The sequence below is a fragment of the Hetaerina americana genome, unplaced genomic scaffold (genome assembly GCF_022747635.1).
Source record: "Hetaerina americana unplaced genomic scaffold, ioHetAmer1.1.p SCAF_2, whole genome shotgun sequence".
NCBI classification, from domain to species: domain Eukaryota; kingdom Metazoa; phylum Arthropoda; class Insecta; order Odonata; family Calopterygidae; genus Hetaerina; species Hetaerina americana.
This window is the reverse complement of record NW_027286763.1, coordinates 14,297,032-14,316,976: the sequence shown is the minus strand read 5'-3', so window position 1 is coordinate 14,316,976 and position 19,945 is coordinate 14,297,032.

Here is a 19,945-nt window from a genome sequence, read left to right as displayed (position 1 = left end):
ACGATTTTTTAAAATTAAAGTTAGAGACTGATTACTTCAATTTCTTCTTCAGCTCCTTATTCTTTCAATCCGCTATACTACCTTGATCAAAAATTTCCCGGAATTTATTCAGAAAATTAAAAATACAAGTTTATTCATCTAAATCTATATTGTCCCCTTCAAAGTAATCCCCATCGACTGCAACACACTTATGCCAGCGCTTGATCCAATCCTCGAAACATTTTTTATATTCGGTTTTCGGTATACCGACCCAGCATCAACCCTTTCCTCCCTCGCCTACCTAACATCATTCCTTCTATGTATATTTTAACATCTTTAGGTTTATCGCTGGTAATATTTTATATTAACACAAAAAGTCTATATTAACAGTATTAGGATACCCTTAGAAGGATATGTATCATATTAGCGGGAATAACGAGCTGGATGTAACTAGTCATCGACCTGCGGCACAAACGATAATAGCGGCTGGGATTGAGATTAGACGGAGGGAAGAGTTAAGGGCCTGAGCACCGATTGAGGACACTTGAAAAATGGATAAACAAATGAAAGGACAAATCCACGCACCCTGAGTATCCAGGGTTTTTCAAGTGACCCGGTCAGGAACCAGAGGGCATTTTCCTACGATATCCTCTTAATACAAGACGGGTGTCTATCTCCCCAAGAGGAGGGGTGGAAGAAAGGGGAGGAAGGGGGATGCAAGGGGATGATGACGTATCATGAAGATGCCCAGGGTGCAGTAAGAGGACGAAGGGAGAGAGGGGACGGGGCGGGAGAGCGGAGACAGCGGGAGCGCACCCTCACCTGTGAGGCGGACTGTTGCCAAATATTTCTTTGGTCAGGGAAAGGCTACTGTTTCTGCTTAAATTCATCACTATCAAAAGTGGAAACATCCGAAATTTGATTATCTGCGGCTCTTCTCTTCTGCAATGCTTCTTCCTCTGAGTGAAACGTTTACGGGGAATATGTAGAAGAGCTAACAAAAATTTCGGATTTATCAGAAGAGTGTTGGGGAAATGTGGTGAAAAGTTAAAGTGAAGTGTTATATTTCGCTCGTACACCTCAGTTAGAATATGCTGCTAATATATGGGGTTCTCATGATGCTCAATTACTGCCAAATTACATTGCACCCAATGTAGACGAGTTAGACTTGTGAAACGCCGTTATGAAAAACTAAGCAGTGTAACAAAATGATCAGAGGAGCTAGGTTGGAAATCCCTCACGGAACGTAGGCTAAATTACACATTAACTCTCTTGCATATTTTGGAAGGATGTTGAATATGTGTTATAAGCTCTATCGTATTACGGTAGGAGAGATCATGAAAGCAAAATTAGAGCGATTAAGCGCAGAACATATAGATTTAAGATATCATTTTTCCCACGAACGATAAGGGATCAGAAAAAAATAACTTTTATCCGACCGAGCTAGGGGGAAAGGTGTTTTTGGTCAAGGGTATCCTATTGCATAATCGATCCCTGCCACACACCCTGGTGGTGGCTCGGAGAGTAGGATACAATAATAAAAAAATAAAAGTGTGACTACCCTCGTTCGAATGGATGCTTTTTGCCGCGTAGCACGTACTTCTACTCATTTAACTGACACGATTTGGTCTGCTTTTTGTGTCACCTTAACTCCTCCGATTCCCGCCCCTTTCCCCTCGTTTACCCTTTCCCCACTCCGTCTTAACTTGTTCACTGTACCTTGACGTCTGCCCGCTCCATCTCCTCCTTGCTCTTGGCATGCTCCGCTTATTCTTCCTCTCCTCGACTCTAACGCACCCCTCTTCGTTTCTCACTTCACCTGTCTTCATTTGATCTTCAGCATACACTTCTCCGGCACCAACACCGTTCGAAGGTCCTTCAGCCTCGTCTGTTCTTCCTAAGGTCTAAGTCTCCTATGCATAGAATACCATACTCCGCACAAACGATTCCACCGATTACTGACTTGTTTCTAAGATTATATCCCCTGAGGGTAGTACTGACCTCTTAGTGATAAAGAAAGGACTTCTTAGATCGATGTATTCTCCGTTTGACATGACTTACCATCGTGTGACCTTATTTTCCGCGATTACGCCTAAGTGCCTATGGTAACGTTACAAAGAGATCGCGTACTCTAGAATAGAAAATATCACACTGGATATACAGGGTTCGTCCGGAAAATAAGTGTACTGATTTTTTCCCGCCGCTCCAGGCGCGCCCAGCACCGCTCTGACGGGCTGCGATTGGAGGGGGGTATCTTGGCAAGCGACGCTGAAAAAGGCAGTCGGCTCTGAGCTGTGGTGTAGTGAGGAGCTCTGTTATCGCGAACCTCCACGCTCGACCCACGTCACGGAACGCGATGCCGAAGTTTTTGCAGCAGCGTTATTCCATCAAATTTGCGGTAAAGCTTGGGAAATCGTCTACCGAAACTGTCGGTATGATTAACCAGGCTTACGGGGAGTCAGCCATGTCCAGAAACATGATCTTTCGGTGGCACAAGATGTTCGTGGAGGGCAGAGAAGAGGTCGACGACGAACCACGGCCTGGACGCCCATCGACGACACTCACCGACGAAAATGTGCGAAAAGTTCGCGATGTACTGAAATCTGATCGTCGTCTTAGTGTTCGGATGATAGCAGAGCAGTGTAATGTGCCAACAACAATAGTGCACGAGATTATTAGGCACCAATTACAGATGCGAAAAATTTGTGCAAAGTTGGTGCCGAAAGTGCTCAGTAATGATCAAAGACTCAATCGTTTGGAAATCGCGACACAACTTGCGGATCACTGCAAAAAAGATCCACATTTTTTAGAGAACGTTGTTTCGGATGACGAGACGTGGATCTTTGAGTACGACCCGGAGTCGAAGAGACAAAGTGCGGAGTGGCACACCCCATCATCACCCCGTCAAAAGAAAGCTCGCATGAGCAAATCTCGGATCAAGGCGATGCTCACTGTCTTTTTTGACAAAAGGGGAGTCGTCCACTACGAATTTGTACCTGAACGACAAACTGTAAATGCTGCATTTTACGTCCAAGTGCTCGACAGGCTTCGAAAACGAGTCGCCCGCGTCCGGCCAGCGATCAAAAACATCTGGCGGCTGCATCACGACAATGCGCCGTCTCACACCGCGCTTGTCGTGTCGGACTTCTTGGCCAAGCACGGCGTGGCAACGCTGCCGCACCCGCCCTACAGCCCGGACTTGGCACCACCGGACTTCTTTCTGTTCCCGAAGATAAAGAGGAGTTTGAAAGGAACGCGATACGGGACTTTGGATGCCGTCAAAGAGGCCGTGACGACGTGTCTTCGAGAGGTTCCCGATGATGCCTTCGCGGGAGCGTTCCAGGAATGGGAACGCCGCTGGAACAAGTGTATCGACTCAAAAGGTTCCTATTTTGAGGAATATTAGCTTAAGATATGTAAAAGTGTAATAAATTTTTTTCCTGAGCTCAGTACACTTATTTTCCGGACGAACCCTGTATTCCGACAAAAAACAACCGAAATAATTGAGTCCATTGGGATTGCTACACGCATTAGAAAAAAATCACCAGGTAAAACAACGTGCGAGTCATAAATATATCTGAAAACTTCCAAAACAGTAAGATTTCGAATTAATTTTCGAAAGAAAGGGAGTGAATTTCTCCAAATTTTTGCCTCTATTGCGATACCTAAGTGTTTGATGCCTTTCTTATAATTTTGGAGATTAGTTAGTGCTGCTGTCTCTCTGCTTTCTTTTTTTATGTAGGAATAATAGACACTCGGTGGTTCGAAGGAAAGCGGGAGGGGTGCTTGGGGGTGGATGGAGGGAAAAATGTCGCAAAGCAATGTGGATGTGGCCGCGACGACGGAAGAGCTAAGGGGAAGAAGAAGAAGCACTTGCTCGCCCTACATTATCGCACCGCGATGCGAATAAACTTCGGAGCCGAGTTAACGAGGAATTTTGGGGTCAGGTTGACTGGTGATTTAAAAAAGTTATGAAACCTCCGCGTGCGCCGGCGCCCTTCCACCACCTCCCCTCACCCTTCTGGATCCTTGTGCCCCTTACCCCTTAATCCCCTCCTCCCATCACCATCCGCAAGCAGGATTAACTGCGCGCACCCACACGTAAAGATTATTCACGGATATACGCTAGTCCACAAGAGCATTACGGGGCCCATTTTACGTGGACCAAAATGGAGGAAGGGAGATAAAATAGCTGCGCCGGAAAAGCTCTCCACCTGAGTTTCGCCAGATGAAACTTTTGGCCGAACTCGAGTGCGCGAACGGAGACTCCGTGGATGCTTCGCGGGCTTGGATGTCCTCCGCCCGGCGCGGTGAAGTGGGCGCGTTTGAATGGCGAGATGCTCGTTCCAAGCGTTTCGAATTTCGAGGCACTCACTTAATTGCTATCATTTCATCTGTCCATCGGCAGACCATCGCTTGGAAAAATTTGCAAATTACCCAGTTGGTTTGAAAATATAGGGGCAAACAAAGACGACCTGCTTGTATCTACATATTAGCAATCTATTAAAATGTTAAGGGATACTGAGGAAAAATACATGCATACAAACCAATTAAATGTAGACGCATATACTAGTATTTGAGAGATCAATAAAAAGGCAAATTTACTTTCTTCAGAATGATTTGTGGGATTTAGAGCTGTAAAACTGACCTCATTCCGACTCTCACATTAGTTTGTTAGAGTAAAATTTGCATTAAATCAAGAGTTAAAAAAACAAAGCAAGAAAATCTTTGTTAGTCTGATTTAGTCTTTTCTTTAATCAAAGAAGTTGACTATATAATTCATTCGATCTGAGTCAACAAAATATCTTCCCACCGGAGCTGTATTCCATTTATTTCTCAGTGGAGTAAGAAACAAAAAACATTTTCAGCTAAAGGTCAAACATCTTCCAAATTATATATTATATGTATATATATATATATATATATATATATATATATATATATATATAGTACAATACACAGTAACACATAATATAGAAACACAAAAAAAAGAGAACACTCACACGTATTTTCTTGATATTTCGACGGAAACAATCCGTCTTCCTCTGAAGATATAGAAGTAATGATAAATATACATATAAATATATATATAAAGTCCACAATTTAAGTACTGCATAATATATTTTTAGGAACTTCATAGATTGGCGAAGATTGATGTAAAGCAAAAAGAATATAATAATGAGTAGGAATTCACGTTTCACTATCCATAAACTATGAAAATAATAAAAAAACCATAATTTAAGAAATTGTTTAAAAAATGCATAAAACATGCTACATCACTGTTTTTTAGTTCCTTGCATTGGCCTATATCAAATTTGTAATCTATCTACTAGAGTCATCCGTATTTTATGATGATAACAAACGGGAGCTACAAATTTCGAACCTGATTTTTCAGTAGAATATGAAAAAATGTCAACATAACTAATATATATATATATATATATATATATATATATATATATATATATATATATATATATCTAAGAAATAATATAGTCCTGAAATCCGGTTTTGAACAGTCTTCGGCTACGAAAAGGCCATCATACCTCGTGTAATGGAACTATAGGTGTATTTTATTTATCAGATATTATTCCAGAGAATTCCGTTTCCTCAATTCAGTCGTCCTCTACCTCGCTCAAATTTCTGATGGAAGGCGACGCGACCCGTCTCCCAACCCGACCCGCCGAAGCCGTAAACATCCCGACTCCGCAGGAATTTCATTTAGCAGACTGAGAGAATGGGAGGGAGGGCAACCGAACTGGAACTTTGAACTCTTTTTTTTCATTTGAATGCACGAATATGTTACGTAGATTGCAACCAAGGGGGGTAGTCTCCCTCCCTCCCCTACTTTAACCAACTACTTGCCAACACACTTGCGGTTTATTGTCGAGTTATAATCGCAGTTTTTGGGAAGGCGGGATTGTGAGGTGGCCGGGGGCGAAGGGGGGGTACGAGTGTTAAGGGAGAGGAGGCGAAAGGAGAGTAGGGGAGGGTGAAGAGCAGAGGAGAAAAAGGGGGCTCCAATGGCGGCGCTTTGGCTTGCTCCCATCGCGATCAATAGCACACGCCCAGGCAACCTTGGGAGCGGGGCGGGAGGGGGCGATGGGGAGGGTGGATTGATGGGGGGGGAGGGAGGACGAAAAGGTGAGGGGAGGATGCGGCCGCTGCCGGGGAAGGGGGGAGGGAGGGAAAGGGAGGGGGGGCGGATGGATGTATAGGAGTCCTTTGTCCCCTCTGAAAGGGGTGCGTGGGGGGAGGATGAGGGTGTACAGACTGCGAGGGGGGCGTTAGCGGTGTGGGGGGACGAGAGAGAGCCCAAGAGCGCGAGAGACCCGCGGAAGGGCGTCTGAGTGCGTTCCGATGAAGAGGTCGGTCGCCGGAGGGAAGAGATGATTCGGGGTGGCGTGTCCCCTGGGTGCGTCTCCCCCCCCCTAGGGGAATGCGATCGGTGGGGCCAAGACGAGCGGAAGGTCGGTCTCGGGTAAACCATTTCGTGAGCGAAACGGGGTTGGCAACCCTCCACACTGCCCTCGAATTCCCCTCACCTTTCTCGAACTGACCAAAGTGCGATAGAACTGTGGTCAGTTCTAGAAAGTAGGGAACGAATCATTCGTCATCTTCAAACGCACGTTCAAGCCACGTGTGTCGTTGACTTCCATCTCGATTTGATGTTCGACATTTCCATCCAAACCAAAGTCTCGATAGCATCATCTGTGCCCTCTTCTCCCGCCTTTACTGGCTAGGGGCCGCGTTGCTCCGACGCATTAGTTGGCACGATAACGCACTTTCCTTTAAATTTATTACACGCACATCCAACCTCCATCGTTCTTATCTTAATGTCGAATTTTAACAAAATCCCTTTATGCAGACGACTCTTAGTTTCTAACGAGTACGATTTAATTTCATTAATAATAGCAGAGCCCATCACAACTGACAATTGTCACATAAATCTGTACGACGTAATTTCATTGATAAAAGTAGACTAATTGAAGTTTTTTATATTGGCCCACACACTGACAACTTATTTAGAAAACAAGAATGGAGTCAGCTTATATCCAGAACCATACAACAAATTGGCATCGACCACCAGCTTCGTAACCATTGCTGTCAGAAGATCAAGCCATAACTGCCGCTCAAACTGATACGTGAAACTTGTCTGTGAGTTTCATGAAATGAGATGAAAGCAAAAATTCATCGAAAAGCTATTTTTTGTTTAAATTGAACTTTTTTACGAATTCAATGGCTTAGTCGTCTTTAAATCAACAAGTTTAATTATCTACTTTCGTGTGAATATCCATGCTAAACGCGGATCATGCACGCTTCATCTTGAGAAAGAAAAACTAAACCACGTAGACCTGCCGAAATACAATTGTCCATTTTAAATTTAAAAGATTAAAAACAGATATATTTATTGAATAGCAAGCTAAAAATAAAATGACAGCAAAAGAAATTGAGGATGAAAAATGTTAAGATTGAATCCTAATTCATGGTAGCGTGTAATTTAACTAACGGAAAATATTCCTTATTACCTTACGAAAAAATTTAATTTTCTTTCGGAATTTTCTATCATGGCGAAACATTTAACTGAAATCATCACATGACACAGGTTGGAAGTAGCATAAGATATACCATTCTGATGCGTCTTTAGCTAATGAAAAAATGGATTAAAATGAGTATTAATTAAAATAATCTACGCAGAAATGTCACGTTATTCTACGGAAATTTCACGGAATTCCGATTTCAGCTTGACAATGTGAGACTTAATAGAAATGACTGTCTTCGTGTCTGTACTTCGTGCCTCCTTCGTGGAGACTAAACTGAGGATATTAATCAAAATATGAAACTATTTCCAGGTTCACCTGCGCTGAAATCTGCTTCGCTGAAAATGAAAATATCCGGATACTTATCGCAAACTACCAGCATAACTGTTTGTAATTAAAACTAAGCAGCCACCTTTATGAACTTTCTGGATAAGTTCGATGGATTTATCGGAACACGCATCCACTATAAGCGGGAAAGTAACCTCCAGAGGTTAAGGCTGCAGCCGCCCGACAGTATTCTCACACCGACTACACACACCATCATTGTCCAAGAGAGCCAAAAATGACAGCTTATAATAAGGGGATATCATTTTTTCATTTGATAGCGATGATCCAGGCGAGAGCTCAATCACCCTTGACAAATGAAGCTTGCGCAAAGAGAAGAATGGGGAGAATGAGGTTATAAAATATCGGAAACAAAAGGAGATCGGTAAACAATAAATGGAAATTGAGAGCGTGTGCGCAGAGAGAGAGGGGGTGTGTGTGCTTGTGGTTTATTGCGTCCTCTCCACCCTTCCTCTCTCCTTCCTCCTGGGGGGGATGACGAATCCACTCCTCCCTCCGCATCCTCAGGAACACCGAGGGGGCATCATACTCCCCCGACACGTGACGGGCATTCCCACGCGCGCACAATGCGCTGGTGAATTGACGAGGGAGCACGCAGACCCCTCTCACACCCCTCCGCCCCCAGACGCCACTAGGCAAGGGGGGGTGGGGTGACATCGCTCTGCTCCATCCGCCGCCGAACGTACGACGCATAGGGGCGGAATTCTGTTTGAACAAAGCGGAACGAAAGGAAGTGAAGTGGGAAGGGGGGGCTTTCCCACTTCGCCCCTCTCCGCCTCCTTCGCTTCCCTCCCGGTTGCGGTGGAGCGCGGCGAGCGGAGTGATGCGGCGTCCAAAGTCGCCGCACCCACCGCGGGTCTCGCCCCTCGACGTGCCCCGCGGAGCGCACGTACGAGTACGTCTATGATTGGGAGGCTCACGAGGGGCGTACAAAGGGGAGAGGGACCCTGACGACGCACCGGGTCGCGATTTATTTCACCCAGCGGAGAGGGGGCAGCACCTTCATTTAGGAGAAGCGACGTGACCTCTTTGGTGAGCAGAAATAAAGAGTTAAAGGAGTCGCACGCCATAAAGACTATTCGCGTAAAGACTTTCACTGGAGCAAGGAGGGAAACGAAGGCGCAGTCTGGTGGACTGGGGATGGGAATTCCACGTCATACGCGCGTGGTTTATTTGAATTTACTTTTGGGGAATTTTACGTTGATTCTAATTAAGGCTCGGTTACTTATTGGAGATATCGAGTCATAAATATAGGATATCAAAGAGAACAGTTGAATTTTAGTTGTTAAGGTTAATAGGAATGTAATGTTAGCATCATTTTGGGCACACGAGAAAATTCAAAGGAGTGATATGCCAATGAAGTAGAAGTCATGCGCAAGAGACATTCAAGACACACTTTGTTATCTGTCTCTCGGATATTTAGGACGATGCATTCCTTCTGATAATATAGAAAAGCAGCATTAACTTCCCAAACCTCAAATTTAGGCGGAACCAATCATGTAAAATGGTTGTTACTAAGGTTCTCATGTTTTGCTCACAACATGCTTTTATCCCGTATCTAGGTAACGGCAGTGAAAACTCGAGGCTCGCCCAGATGCCTCCTGGCATTATCTCTAAGCTACGAAGTGACATGGAAAGTTGTCTTATCTTAAAAATTTGACGAAAAGAACCGAAGCACAAGCTAACTTATCAGAATATAAAGGTTTTCCTTCAACGTTTGACAAATATACGGAAGAAACAACTCGAGAATTATAAAATCTGGATACCGACAGACAAAGAAAGTTATCCTTTACGATTAAATCAACTACTCCCTGTAAAAAATCACGATCAGAAAATAAATGACAGAACTCGACTGCTAATATTAATTTTTCCCGAGGTATTTAATTCTCCGTTTTGATTTCCCAGGATTTGCAGCCGGTCCATACATCCAGTCGTTTTGTTTGACTGATTCAGGTTTTTAAATGATAGAAAGTGGCTACTACAGAGACTCTTCAGAACACGTAAGATGAGAGGCTGGATTTCATTTCAAGAATATTTTGAAATTTTCACAAGAGAGTTCACAGAGCCAACTCTCCCTTGAAAAGTCACGTACACACTTGGTTAGACGACTGAAACGTTGAAGTGACATTTTTATTTCAATCATAAAAACAATAACGTTCCTCGACGACAAAAGCTACGACTTCACAGATATTTTCCAGTCTATAATTGCGTAGAGGTAAATGCGAATTCGTTCCGCAATTTCGTTTGAAAGGTAAAGAATTCTGGTGCGACTAAAACTCTTTTCCGGGAGGAAACAGCACGAGTCAAAGCTTCGGAGGAAGAGAGCTGTGACACACTTATTACGCGATGCTAATGATCTTCTCAGGAAACGGAATTCCTTCAAAAATAACGACTAGGCTGAAGGAGTTCTAAAAGCTGAAAACATTTATAAACGTATTTTGGGAGAGGGGCACCAATCTAATCTTTGCTGCGATGAATGACCTCCCGGACTACCTACTAATTATTATGACTGAAATGTCAGTAAGATGAGCGAGCCGCCACGGCGGAAGTTTGCACAACCACGGGGGAAACGCGCATCACTTGCATGGTCCCGACGGCTAACGAGACGCCGAGCACATGCAAAACAAGTGACACGCGCTAATTAAAAGGAGATGAGACGCCACCTGAGTCACAGTCGACGTTGCGCTCGGCAAATGACGACGAAGTGGGAGGGGGGGGGCGGGCACAGGGGGCGTGCAGGTGCGGGGGAAAAGGGAGAGGGTGGTGCTTCTTTGGTGCCTATCGATTGAACCGCGCGCGTGCGGGAGGGGGAGTGGCCGGACGGAGATGGGGGAGAGCAACCAAGGCCGAGGAGCGGAGGGTGTGGGCCCTGGATTCATCATCCCCCCACCACTTCTTTAGCATCGGGAAATCCACCCAAAAAAAACCACCTCCTAGCTCTGAAGGCAAAGACGCAGCCAAGGTAGAGGCAGCAAGGCACGTTCCGATGGCCTTGCTGCCACTAATTCTCGCGGTAGGATTTACTCTCATAGTCCACTTGCGTTCCAATTAGCAGCATCTCAGGCACGGCCTTGATGGTAACTAGACTGTCCTCCGACGTGGCAGTTATCAACATGCTATACGCTTTAATCGAACCCTAAATCGACGAATGAAGGAAGTTTTAAGTGTCCGACACTCCAACAAATACTCAGCCTTAAAAAACTCAAAATGGCAGATTCTATGATAAGCAGTGGAGTATTGGGTTAAACGAATTGTTCGTGAAAATTGGTCGATGACATAGAAAATGAACTTTCTAATAGAAAAACTTAGTGTTATATCATATTAACGGTGAGAACGTCTCGGGAGCGGAAAGAGACAGAGGAAGTGGAATCACAATAATAGTGACCAATTTTTATTCTAAAAACAGACGACATAAGCCCTCCTAGCTATACACGAAATTAAAAGGATGGATAAAAATTTGAATCACAGTCAGGTCGAAGGAGCTAAAGAATGATGCCAATTCTAAAAAAATCGGCATCCAGATAATAAAAACGTGTTAAGAGCGATCAGCTATGAGTAGAATGGGAGGAATAATCGAACCAAAATAAGTGGAAAAAGGTTAAAGTTCATGCTATCTTTATTCATAGGTGCACACACTCTATGGGTATTAAGAACGATTTGATTGGGCAGTGCTACCCAAACTTTGACTGCCACGTTGGTGATTTATTCAATATGCATGCATACAGTTCCACTGACATTTCTGAGTGACGGCTGTCGGGGAGAAGTATGACAGAGAAAGTTAGCATGCAATCCACAGGAGCCTTCTCACAGGGCAGATTCAAATTCGAAATGCATGGCAGAAGCCACAGACAAAAGCTTAGAGAAAATGTGAAGTGAATGCACGCACCGAAAAGAATTTAAAAATCGCCAAAAAAGTAAGTTTCAGTCTTCTAAACACGCATAGAGTTAAAAGAAGGAAGACCCACACGTACCCGTGAAATTTTCTGAAGCAGGTTTACCAAAAATTAAAAGCCAAAGATTAATTCGTATATTGGGGCCTATTTCTGAAAACTGCAAGTCAATGTAAAAATATATTGAAACAAATCAGAAATGCAACGAAATGCATTCGAAAACACTTATAGGAATTGCAAATTGCTTTTATCGAGATTATAGAGGCCCCATTCAAAATGTTTAACTGAGCGGAAAACGAAGACTAAAAGAAAGCCTTGTTATTACTCAAAGTAAAGCTATTGATTACATGGTCTCCCAGATGAACTCCAAATTGACCAAAAATAACTTACAAAGTTCTAAGAAATTAAGTGAGACAAAATTTACTCCGCTAATTCGGATGATATTTTAGGGGACTTTTTCGACCCAAATAATTCAACTCCAGAAATAATTCGGTTCAACACATGACAATTTCATAATAATGAAAAACAATAAGTTTGAGTCCATACTATCTCATTTAGGTATGACTCAGGTTTTGAGGTTCAACGTAATCTAAAAACTCGACCATGGCTGTGAACGTCGAAACCCGGATCATTTCTGAATAAGAAGGAATCTCGAACTTATACTACCTTGATCAAAAAGTTCCCGGAATAACCACCGTGTGGCGCTCCCATCGTTCCGATTTGAGTTCTGTTTTTTTGTTAAATTGGTACATCTGTTGTTGATATTCCCTTTAAATCTTAGTGTCATAACTTGACATTTGCAAAAGTTACGTAGCCAAGAGTACATCTATCTCTGTGTGTGTTGGCGATTTTTTTACAATTGCAGAAATGGATTTAAATTTGCAACAACGAACTTGTATTAAATTTTGCGTAAAAAACGGATTTAGTGGCGCACGGACGTTGGAAATGTTGGAAAAGTGTTTCGGCAACGATTCTCTAAAAAAAACGGTCGTTTACCAGTGGCACGAGCGGTTCAGAAGTGGTCGTGAGTCAATCGAAGATGATGAACGCAGTGGCAGACCATCGACATCGAAAGTCGGTGAAAAAATTGATAAAGTAAAAGAAATGTTGGTCAATAACCGCAAATTAACCATCAGAGAAATAGCGGAGGACTTGAACATTGCCTATGGATCCGCCCAAGACATTGTGGTTAATGATTTGGGTTTCCGTCGTGTAGCATGCCAAAAGACCTCAATTTCATGCAAAAAAGAGACCGTGTTGACGTCGCAAAAGACATGATTTGCGAGGCTGAATCCGATCCCACATTCATCAAAAGGATCATTACTGGAGACGAGACGTGGGTTTATGAGTACGACACGCAATCCAGACATCAGGCAAGTGAATGGCGTTCACCAAATGAGCCGAGACCAAAAAAACCACGTCGTTTTCAGTCAAAAAAGAAGGCAATGCTGACGGTTTTCATGGATTACAACGGTGTAGTGCATCATGAATTTTTGCCAGAAGGCCAGACAGTAAACAAAGAGTATTATTTGGGCGTTATGAGACGTTTGCGTGAAGCAATTCGCCGAAAGAGACCAGAAATGTGGGCAGAAAACTCGTGGATTTTGCACCATGATAACGCACCGTCGCACAGTGCTATCATTATTCGTAATTTTTTGACGAAAAATGCAACAAATACCATCCAACAGCCACCGAATTCACCTGATTTGGCTCCCTGTGACTTCTTTCTGTTCAATCGAGTTAAAAAACCATTACGGGGAACGCGTTTTAGCAGCCGAGAGGAAGTAATGGAAAAATCGCAGGAAGCACTGATGGACATACCGAAAACCGACCGTAACTTTTGCAAATGTCAAGTTATGACACTAAGATTTAAAGGGAATATCAACAACAGATGTACCAATTTAACAAAAAAAAACAGAACTCAAATCGGAACGATGGGAGCGCCACACGGTGGTTATTCCGGGAACTTTTTGATCAAGGTAGTATTTTTTCATTACACTATGAATCAATTTCATAAATTTACAACTTAAACCGTAAAATCAATTTAAAATCTGTCGATTTTGCTGTTGATCTCTCTGATTTTATTTTCAAGACCTCATCTCACCAGCAATAAAACGACAAATTCAAATAAATAGTGGGAGATGGTATGAAATTAACTTTAACGGAGTCATCCGCGAATGGGCACTCAAATTCAACAACTCAAAACTGTACATATAGTATCATTCGCCGATCGAGTCGAATAGTTTCTACAAGCTGAAATAGCTGCATTCCAATACGACAAGGAAAGCAGTACACACGTAGGCAATTTATGTCAGATTAACTTCCAATAAATTTAATATATTTTATCCGTACATTAATCTTCGGTCAAAACATCTTCTTACCAAACATTTTCCCCTTCAGAGTACACTATCTGATTCGGGAGTCATAACGTTTCCGTGGGTATCCAAAATACAATGGCTGAGCTTTCAAAATGACGAAACTAAATAACTGAAGAAATTTGGCATCGTCTTTTCGCCAATATTCTTATACTAACTGAGCAATTCTCGATTGCTAGTTCCAACCCATATCAAAAGCTATAAAATAAATATGTGAAAGCTATTGACAAGACAGACGATGTTCTCTGGCGTGGTGACCTCAGCTTGTCCGTTTTCACCTTCTGCGGGTTCCACAGCCTCGACCTACCTTCGGTGGTTAAGGTCTTGAAATCAACCGAATTGTCGACAACCATTAAAGGAGATCGGATCACCTTTCACGTCACGGGGCGTGCTTGAGCTATAACCCAAACAAAAAAAGGGAAATCGGACATTCCTTCTTTCCTCTTCTTCTAACGAGGCGAATAATAACAACAAAACATGCAGGAAGAGCACGCATTATCCCCGAGACGGAGGCAGTACGGGCGCTTAATTAGTGTTACCGGGGAAGACAAAAGGACATAACTGGAGCGAGTCGGAGGGAAATATGCGCTCCCGTCGAGGGGCGGTGAGCAAGGGTAAACTTCAGTGCGGGAGAAGGCCGGAGGCGGCGCTGGCGCATGTATGTTTGCCCCATTCGACGGCTCGATTACGGTATTTTTTCGCGGCGGGAGGATGGGGGACAGGTTTTCGATTCCTTTTTTTTCAACAGAAAAATAAATAAATAAATAAATCACGGGAAAAACGAGAGCAGAACGGGGAAGAAGAAGCTAAAAGGAGAGGAATACGAAAACAAAGAAGCAGCGCGGGGCGTAGTCGCAGTGGGGCGGGCGGATGGAGGCACGGAATTAAACGAAAAAGATATAGTGGAGAGACAAGAGGCACGGGAAAAGGTTTTACAGGGTTCGCTCACTCGCTCTGTTGTTTTATTCTTTGTACTCACACATACCCGAGTTCTCTAAACTCTTTCTCTGCAAGCGAATTTCGCCGAATGTGTGTCCCCAATGACTCGCGAACCGCCACTTTCTCAGGCTCATCCGCAGCAATAAACAGCTAGTAACAACAGGGAGACCTCTCCCTTTGCCCTGTGGCCCTGTTTGGCGGTTTTTGTCACCGTACACACGAGCAAGAAACGAATATTCGCTCGCACAAAATGCCCTCTTTGCCCGTTGCTCAAACAGATAGTCAGTCCCCAGGCGTACTACAAACGTGGCGATGGGAATTATGGCCGCGTCTCTCGAGCAGTTTTAGCTTCTCCTCCCGACGCCCTCTTTCGTCGTATGGTACCTTCTGTTAAGGACGACGAGAAGTGGATGGAATGGGCAAAGAGTGAGTGACTAGCCCCCTCAGGGTGGTAATGACTTTTTAATAAAACACTCAACTGTAAATATTTTGCAGCACTTCATTATTCAATTGGTGCCAAAATAGAATATGTGCCCAGGGTTTAGGACCCTGCTCAGGATTTAATTACGGTATTACGTAAGTAAAAAAATAGCTGCCTCTTTCTTGGCGAATAGTAAAAAGGGAAGCGAAAAGCACCACATTATATTCTTGGACAGACTTGGTTGAGTTGGGACGAATTGGAGACGCGAAGATGACATGCAAATTTAAAAAAAATCAGAAAAGCAAGAATCTTTCAAGTTTAACGATGACACAGAAGAAATATTAAATTCTTAACACCACCCCAGGTCTTTCCTACCGGTTTCATTTGTTTACGATTCTTCCACATTCATTGACACAATTCTTTCCGATCCAATTGAAACTCATTGTTAGAAAAATCCTCGCGTTAAGGTACAATCAAGGATCTCTTCCAATTTCAGATAGTGATGAGGTTAATTTAATCACAAATTGCTCGAAGTTTTACGGCGCGTCAAAAACTATGTCGATCGTCTATAATGAGGCGATCTTCCTTCATCAGTTAAGCCGGAATTCCATCTTGGCATCAATAATCGCTTTCATGGTGATGCATCAACAACCCAAAACGAGGTAGTGTACTTCCTTCCGAAGGCTTCATTAGGGAGTCTTCAAGCCTGGATTACGATGATTATAACCATAGCGCTACCCCCGCATCGTGTATAAAAAAATTGAAAATCTTTTTATACGTATGCGATATAATTCCATGGTAACATTTCCCCGATATTCCTTCCCTCTGTTCACTAACTTTTGCATGCATAAGTGTTCCACAGTAAAATATAGTCAAGAAGACGAAACAAAGGAAGAGAAAACTAGCGGTCACACATGTTGAACTACATGTAGATTGATTGCCTGAAAAATTTATAACGAGGATTTTTGAAGTATGGCTGTTATCTGTTGAAATATTTCTAAAACTTCACACCTAAAATAAACGATATTTATGTATCATATCGCAGCAGTTGTAGTTGATAAAAGATCAACCTCCCCGTATAAAAGGAAATTATAAAACAAAGAACCACTATATTTCGACAGTATATACAATTCTCACTTCAGAAGTACAATAGTAAGACATGTAAAAACATTATACACATTTGTCATTATATGTATAATATGCAACAAAATGTTTCGTAATGGGCTCAATTAATAACGGTTTGAAACACGTTTTCATACATGGTAATACATTGATTTCAAAATTGACGTCGAATATCGGATCTGGCATTTTTGACGGTTAAGAGATATTTTTTTTATGAATAATTGAAGATACTATAGTACGCGTAGAGCACTACACGTATAAAAATCCTACAAACCTATTTTCTTATAAAATTCGTTCAATCCAAAATGTCAACGTGACTTTTTAGAGAGCAAGCTTTTGAGAGCTCAAAACCTGCACAAAGATCAGGCAAGAAAGGCTAATAAGTTCGCTAACGAAAATTATATTTCTTGACCTACTGTTCTTGCACACACACGTATTCCAAAATATACTTATTTCATACCATCCGTGAGAAGTAAATAAATGGAAGTCGAGGTAAGAATGAAAGGTGTTGACAGGGGGATGGAATAAATTATTTTTGAATGCCAACATCAACGACATTCAGTCACACTATCGTCGAAAGGAGGGAAAACGTGAATTCTGACACCGTTCGCTTTACGTTCTTCCGTTCAGTGCTGCAGGCCTTTCGGACGTAGTCGAATTGGGAGGCGATTAAGAATGCGTTCCCGTGGGAATGGGACTCACTCAACATACGGAATCCCGGGATGAATCCCCGATTCGCGAAGGCCCCGTCGCCCCCCCACCCTCCAGGGGAAACTCCTCCTCACTCGGGGAAAAACCATGCACCCCCCCACCTGCCTTCCCTCCCTCACCTCATTCAATAATCCGCTCCGAATCGGAGAGCTTAAGCCTTTGATGGTCGTGCACAACGCAGAGGAAACTGAGGGGTTAGCAGCCAGGGTGGGGAGTGTCATCGGGAGGGTGAATGAGGCTCGCTCGCAATTCGAGGGGGGGGGAGGAGGCAAGGGCCGCGAGAGGGCGAAAGCCATTCGAGCTCATTTCAAGTCAGTGGACAGTAATCCTTCCTCCGGACGTGAGTCCTATAGGAACGATGGGCACTGTGAGGGTTATGATTGGTGGGTAGGGAACCTGCCTAAGGTTGAAATTTTTAAAATTATTTTATTTATTTATCATATTAGTACCTTTTTATCATTTAATTCACTATCTTATTTTTTATTCATTTACTTTCTCTAATTTTATCAGACACAAGGTTTGTATGAAAAATATTGGTAACAATTTTTGTCTGATGTGTGCGTTAAGTGCTGAATTCAGACCATCGGTTAAGTGTGCGCATGATCGCATAACCTATTGGTATTGATAAGATGACAGTACACGCCATTATCACTGAAAATTAGGCAATGCGAAAGATCTGTGCTCAACTCGTCCCGAAGGCCATGACGGACGACCAAGACCAGAGCCGAGTGGCTGCTTGTGATGGCCTGCAACGACATCACGACGATTCCCAACCCCCTTGCTGTCCCGACTTGTCACCGGCAAACTATTTCCTATTCCCAAGAGCGAAATCCTCCCTCCCTCAAAGGACACCACCATGGGGCTCTAAGTGCCGTCAAAGAAGTTTGCGCGATTACCCTTAAGGACTTCCGGAATCCGCGTGCCAGGGAGCCTTCGAGTCGTGGAAACGTCGCTGGCAGCAATGTGTCGACGCTCAAGGGATGTACATTCAAGAATTTTGAGGCACTGGAGAAATATCTGAAATAAATCTCTTTTTCCGAAATATGTCCGGATACTTTTTATGCAAACCATGTATGATAAGGTTTAAGGGGCTTTACTTTTGGAGTTTTTGCACAGGTTAGGGGCTGTAGGATCTAGAGTGACGGGGTATAGTTAATAAGGAGATGGAGGGTGCAGAAAAGATTGGTGCGGTGAGCATGTGGCTTGCAAAGGGTCGGTTTGTGGTGAGTGGCGAGTCCGTGTTGCTTTTGGTGGTTACCCTTCGTGGTGTTTTTTAAACGGTTCGCTTGGTTGAGGACGCTTTTGGCGAGGAAGAGGAAACGAGCACGGCAGATTCAAACTGGGAGAGAGGTGCAGGGAGGAAGGGAATTTTTAATTTTCGTTCTCTTCAAGCTACCGCTACGGGTTTAATGAACACGTGGAGATTTGGGCGAGGGTATTTCCTCGGGAAAGGATGGGGAACCAACGGGAGTTGATCAGCGGATTTTTGGATGCTGAGATGTACGAATAATGGTTCTTGTGGCTCTTGTTCATTAAAATTTTAAATCTGGAGAACGCGTCTGCTCTTGAAATGAATGACCTTCGAGGAGCCGCGAGCCAATTGCCGACACTGCGCTGCAGACGGGCAGCATGTCGAAGAGGCCAGAGGGCAAGCGCCGCCACCGGGTATTTACGGGAGAGGGGATGGGAAGTACGAGGAGAGTATTTAATGGACGACAGGGCGAACAAGTGCTGAGAATCATCTGTTATTTCAGATCTATTTTACGGCAGTGCTACAAATAAAAACAAATTTATACTCTAACTCTCTTACACTTATTAAATAAGGTGTCTTGAGCCAAATAACTTCAACTATAATTCATTGAATGTTTGCTGTTTTTTAGCCGTAATCTGTCGGTTAAAGTAAGCTTTTTGCGCACAGTGCGACAAAAAACTTTTACACTTACACTTCTAAGCCAGACACTGCAAGAACTATAATACGCCATTTAAACTCCCCATACTTTCTAACATTCTTCATGCAATTCAAAATGCCTATTTTATCTCCCCATTACCCCGCTTAACAATGCTTATACGTAATGAGGATGATATCATGACGAGCACATCATTCTACAGTATAAAGTAATCGTATGTATATGTAATTAAGTACTTGTGTGAGATGAATCCGCCATAAAACTTCTCCATTACAAACACAGTATTTTTAGGTGTAACTATGTGATAGTGATGTAAATATAATAATAGTTAAACCGCAAATTCAGGCAAACATACTATTCATCCTCAAAACAGCGAAAATTACTGCGATAATTTTAATGCTAAAAGGAAACCGTCTCCATTACCTTGTCGTTCCGTCTGACTATTAGACGAAAACGCTTCATCCCAAGACTATTAGGATGGACAACGTGGTGATGATGAGTATTGACAACTACGAGACACAGCCAATTGGCCGTGTGTCGTGCCCTTCCACACAAGAAGCAAGGCTTCCATGGTAGTGGTCTCACGAAATAAATGCAAGGAGGAATTCACAACATCATCCAAGAAGGGGAAGCAGAAGAGAATCACTCCAGTTTAAATTGATATTTCGATTGGAGGGCGATGCAGAGATCAAGAAAATTGAAAAATATAAATTAA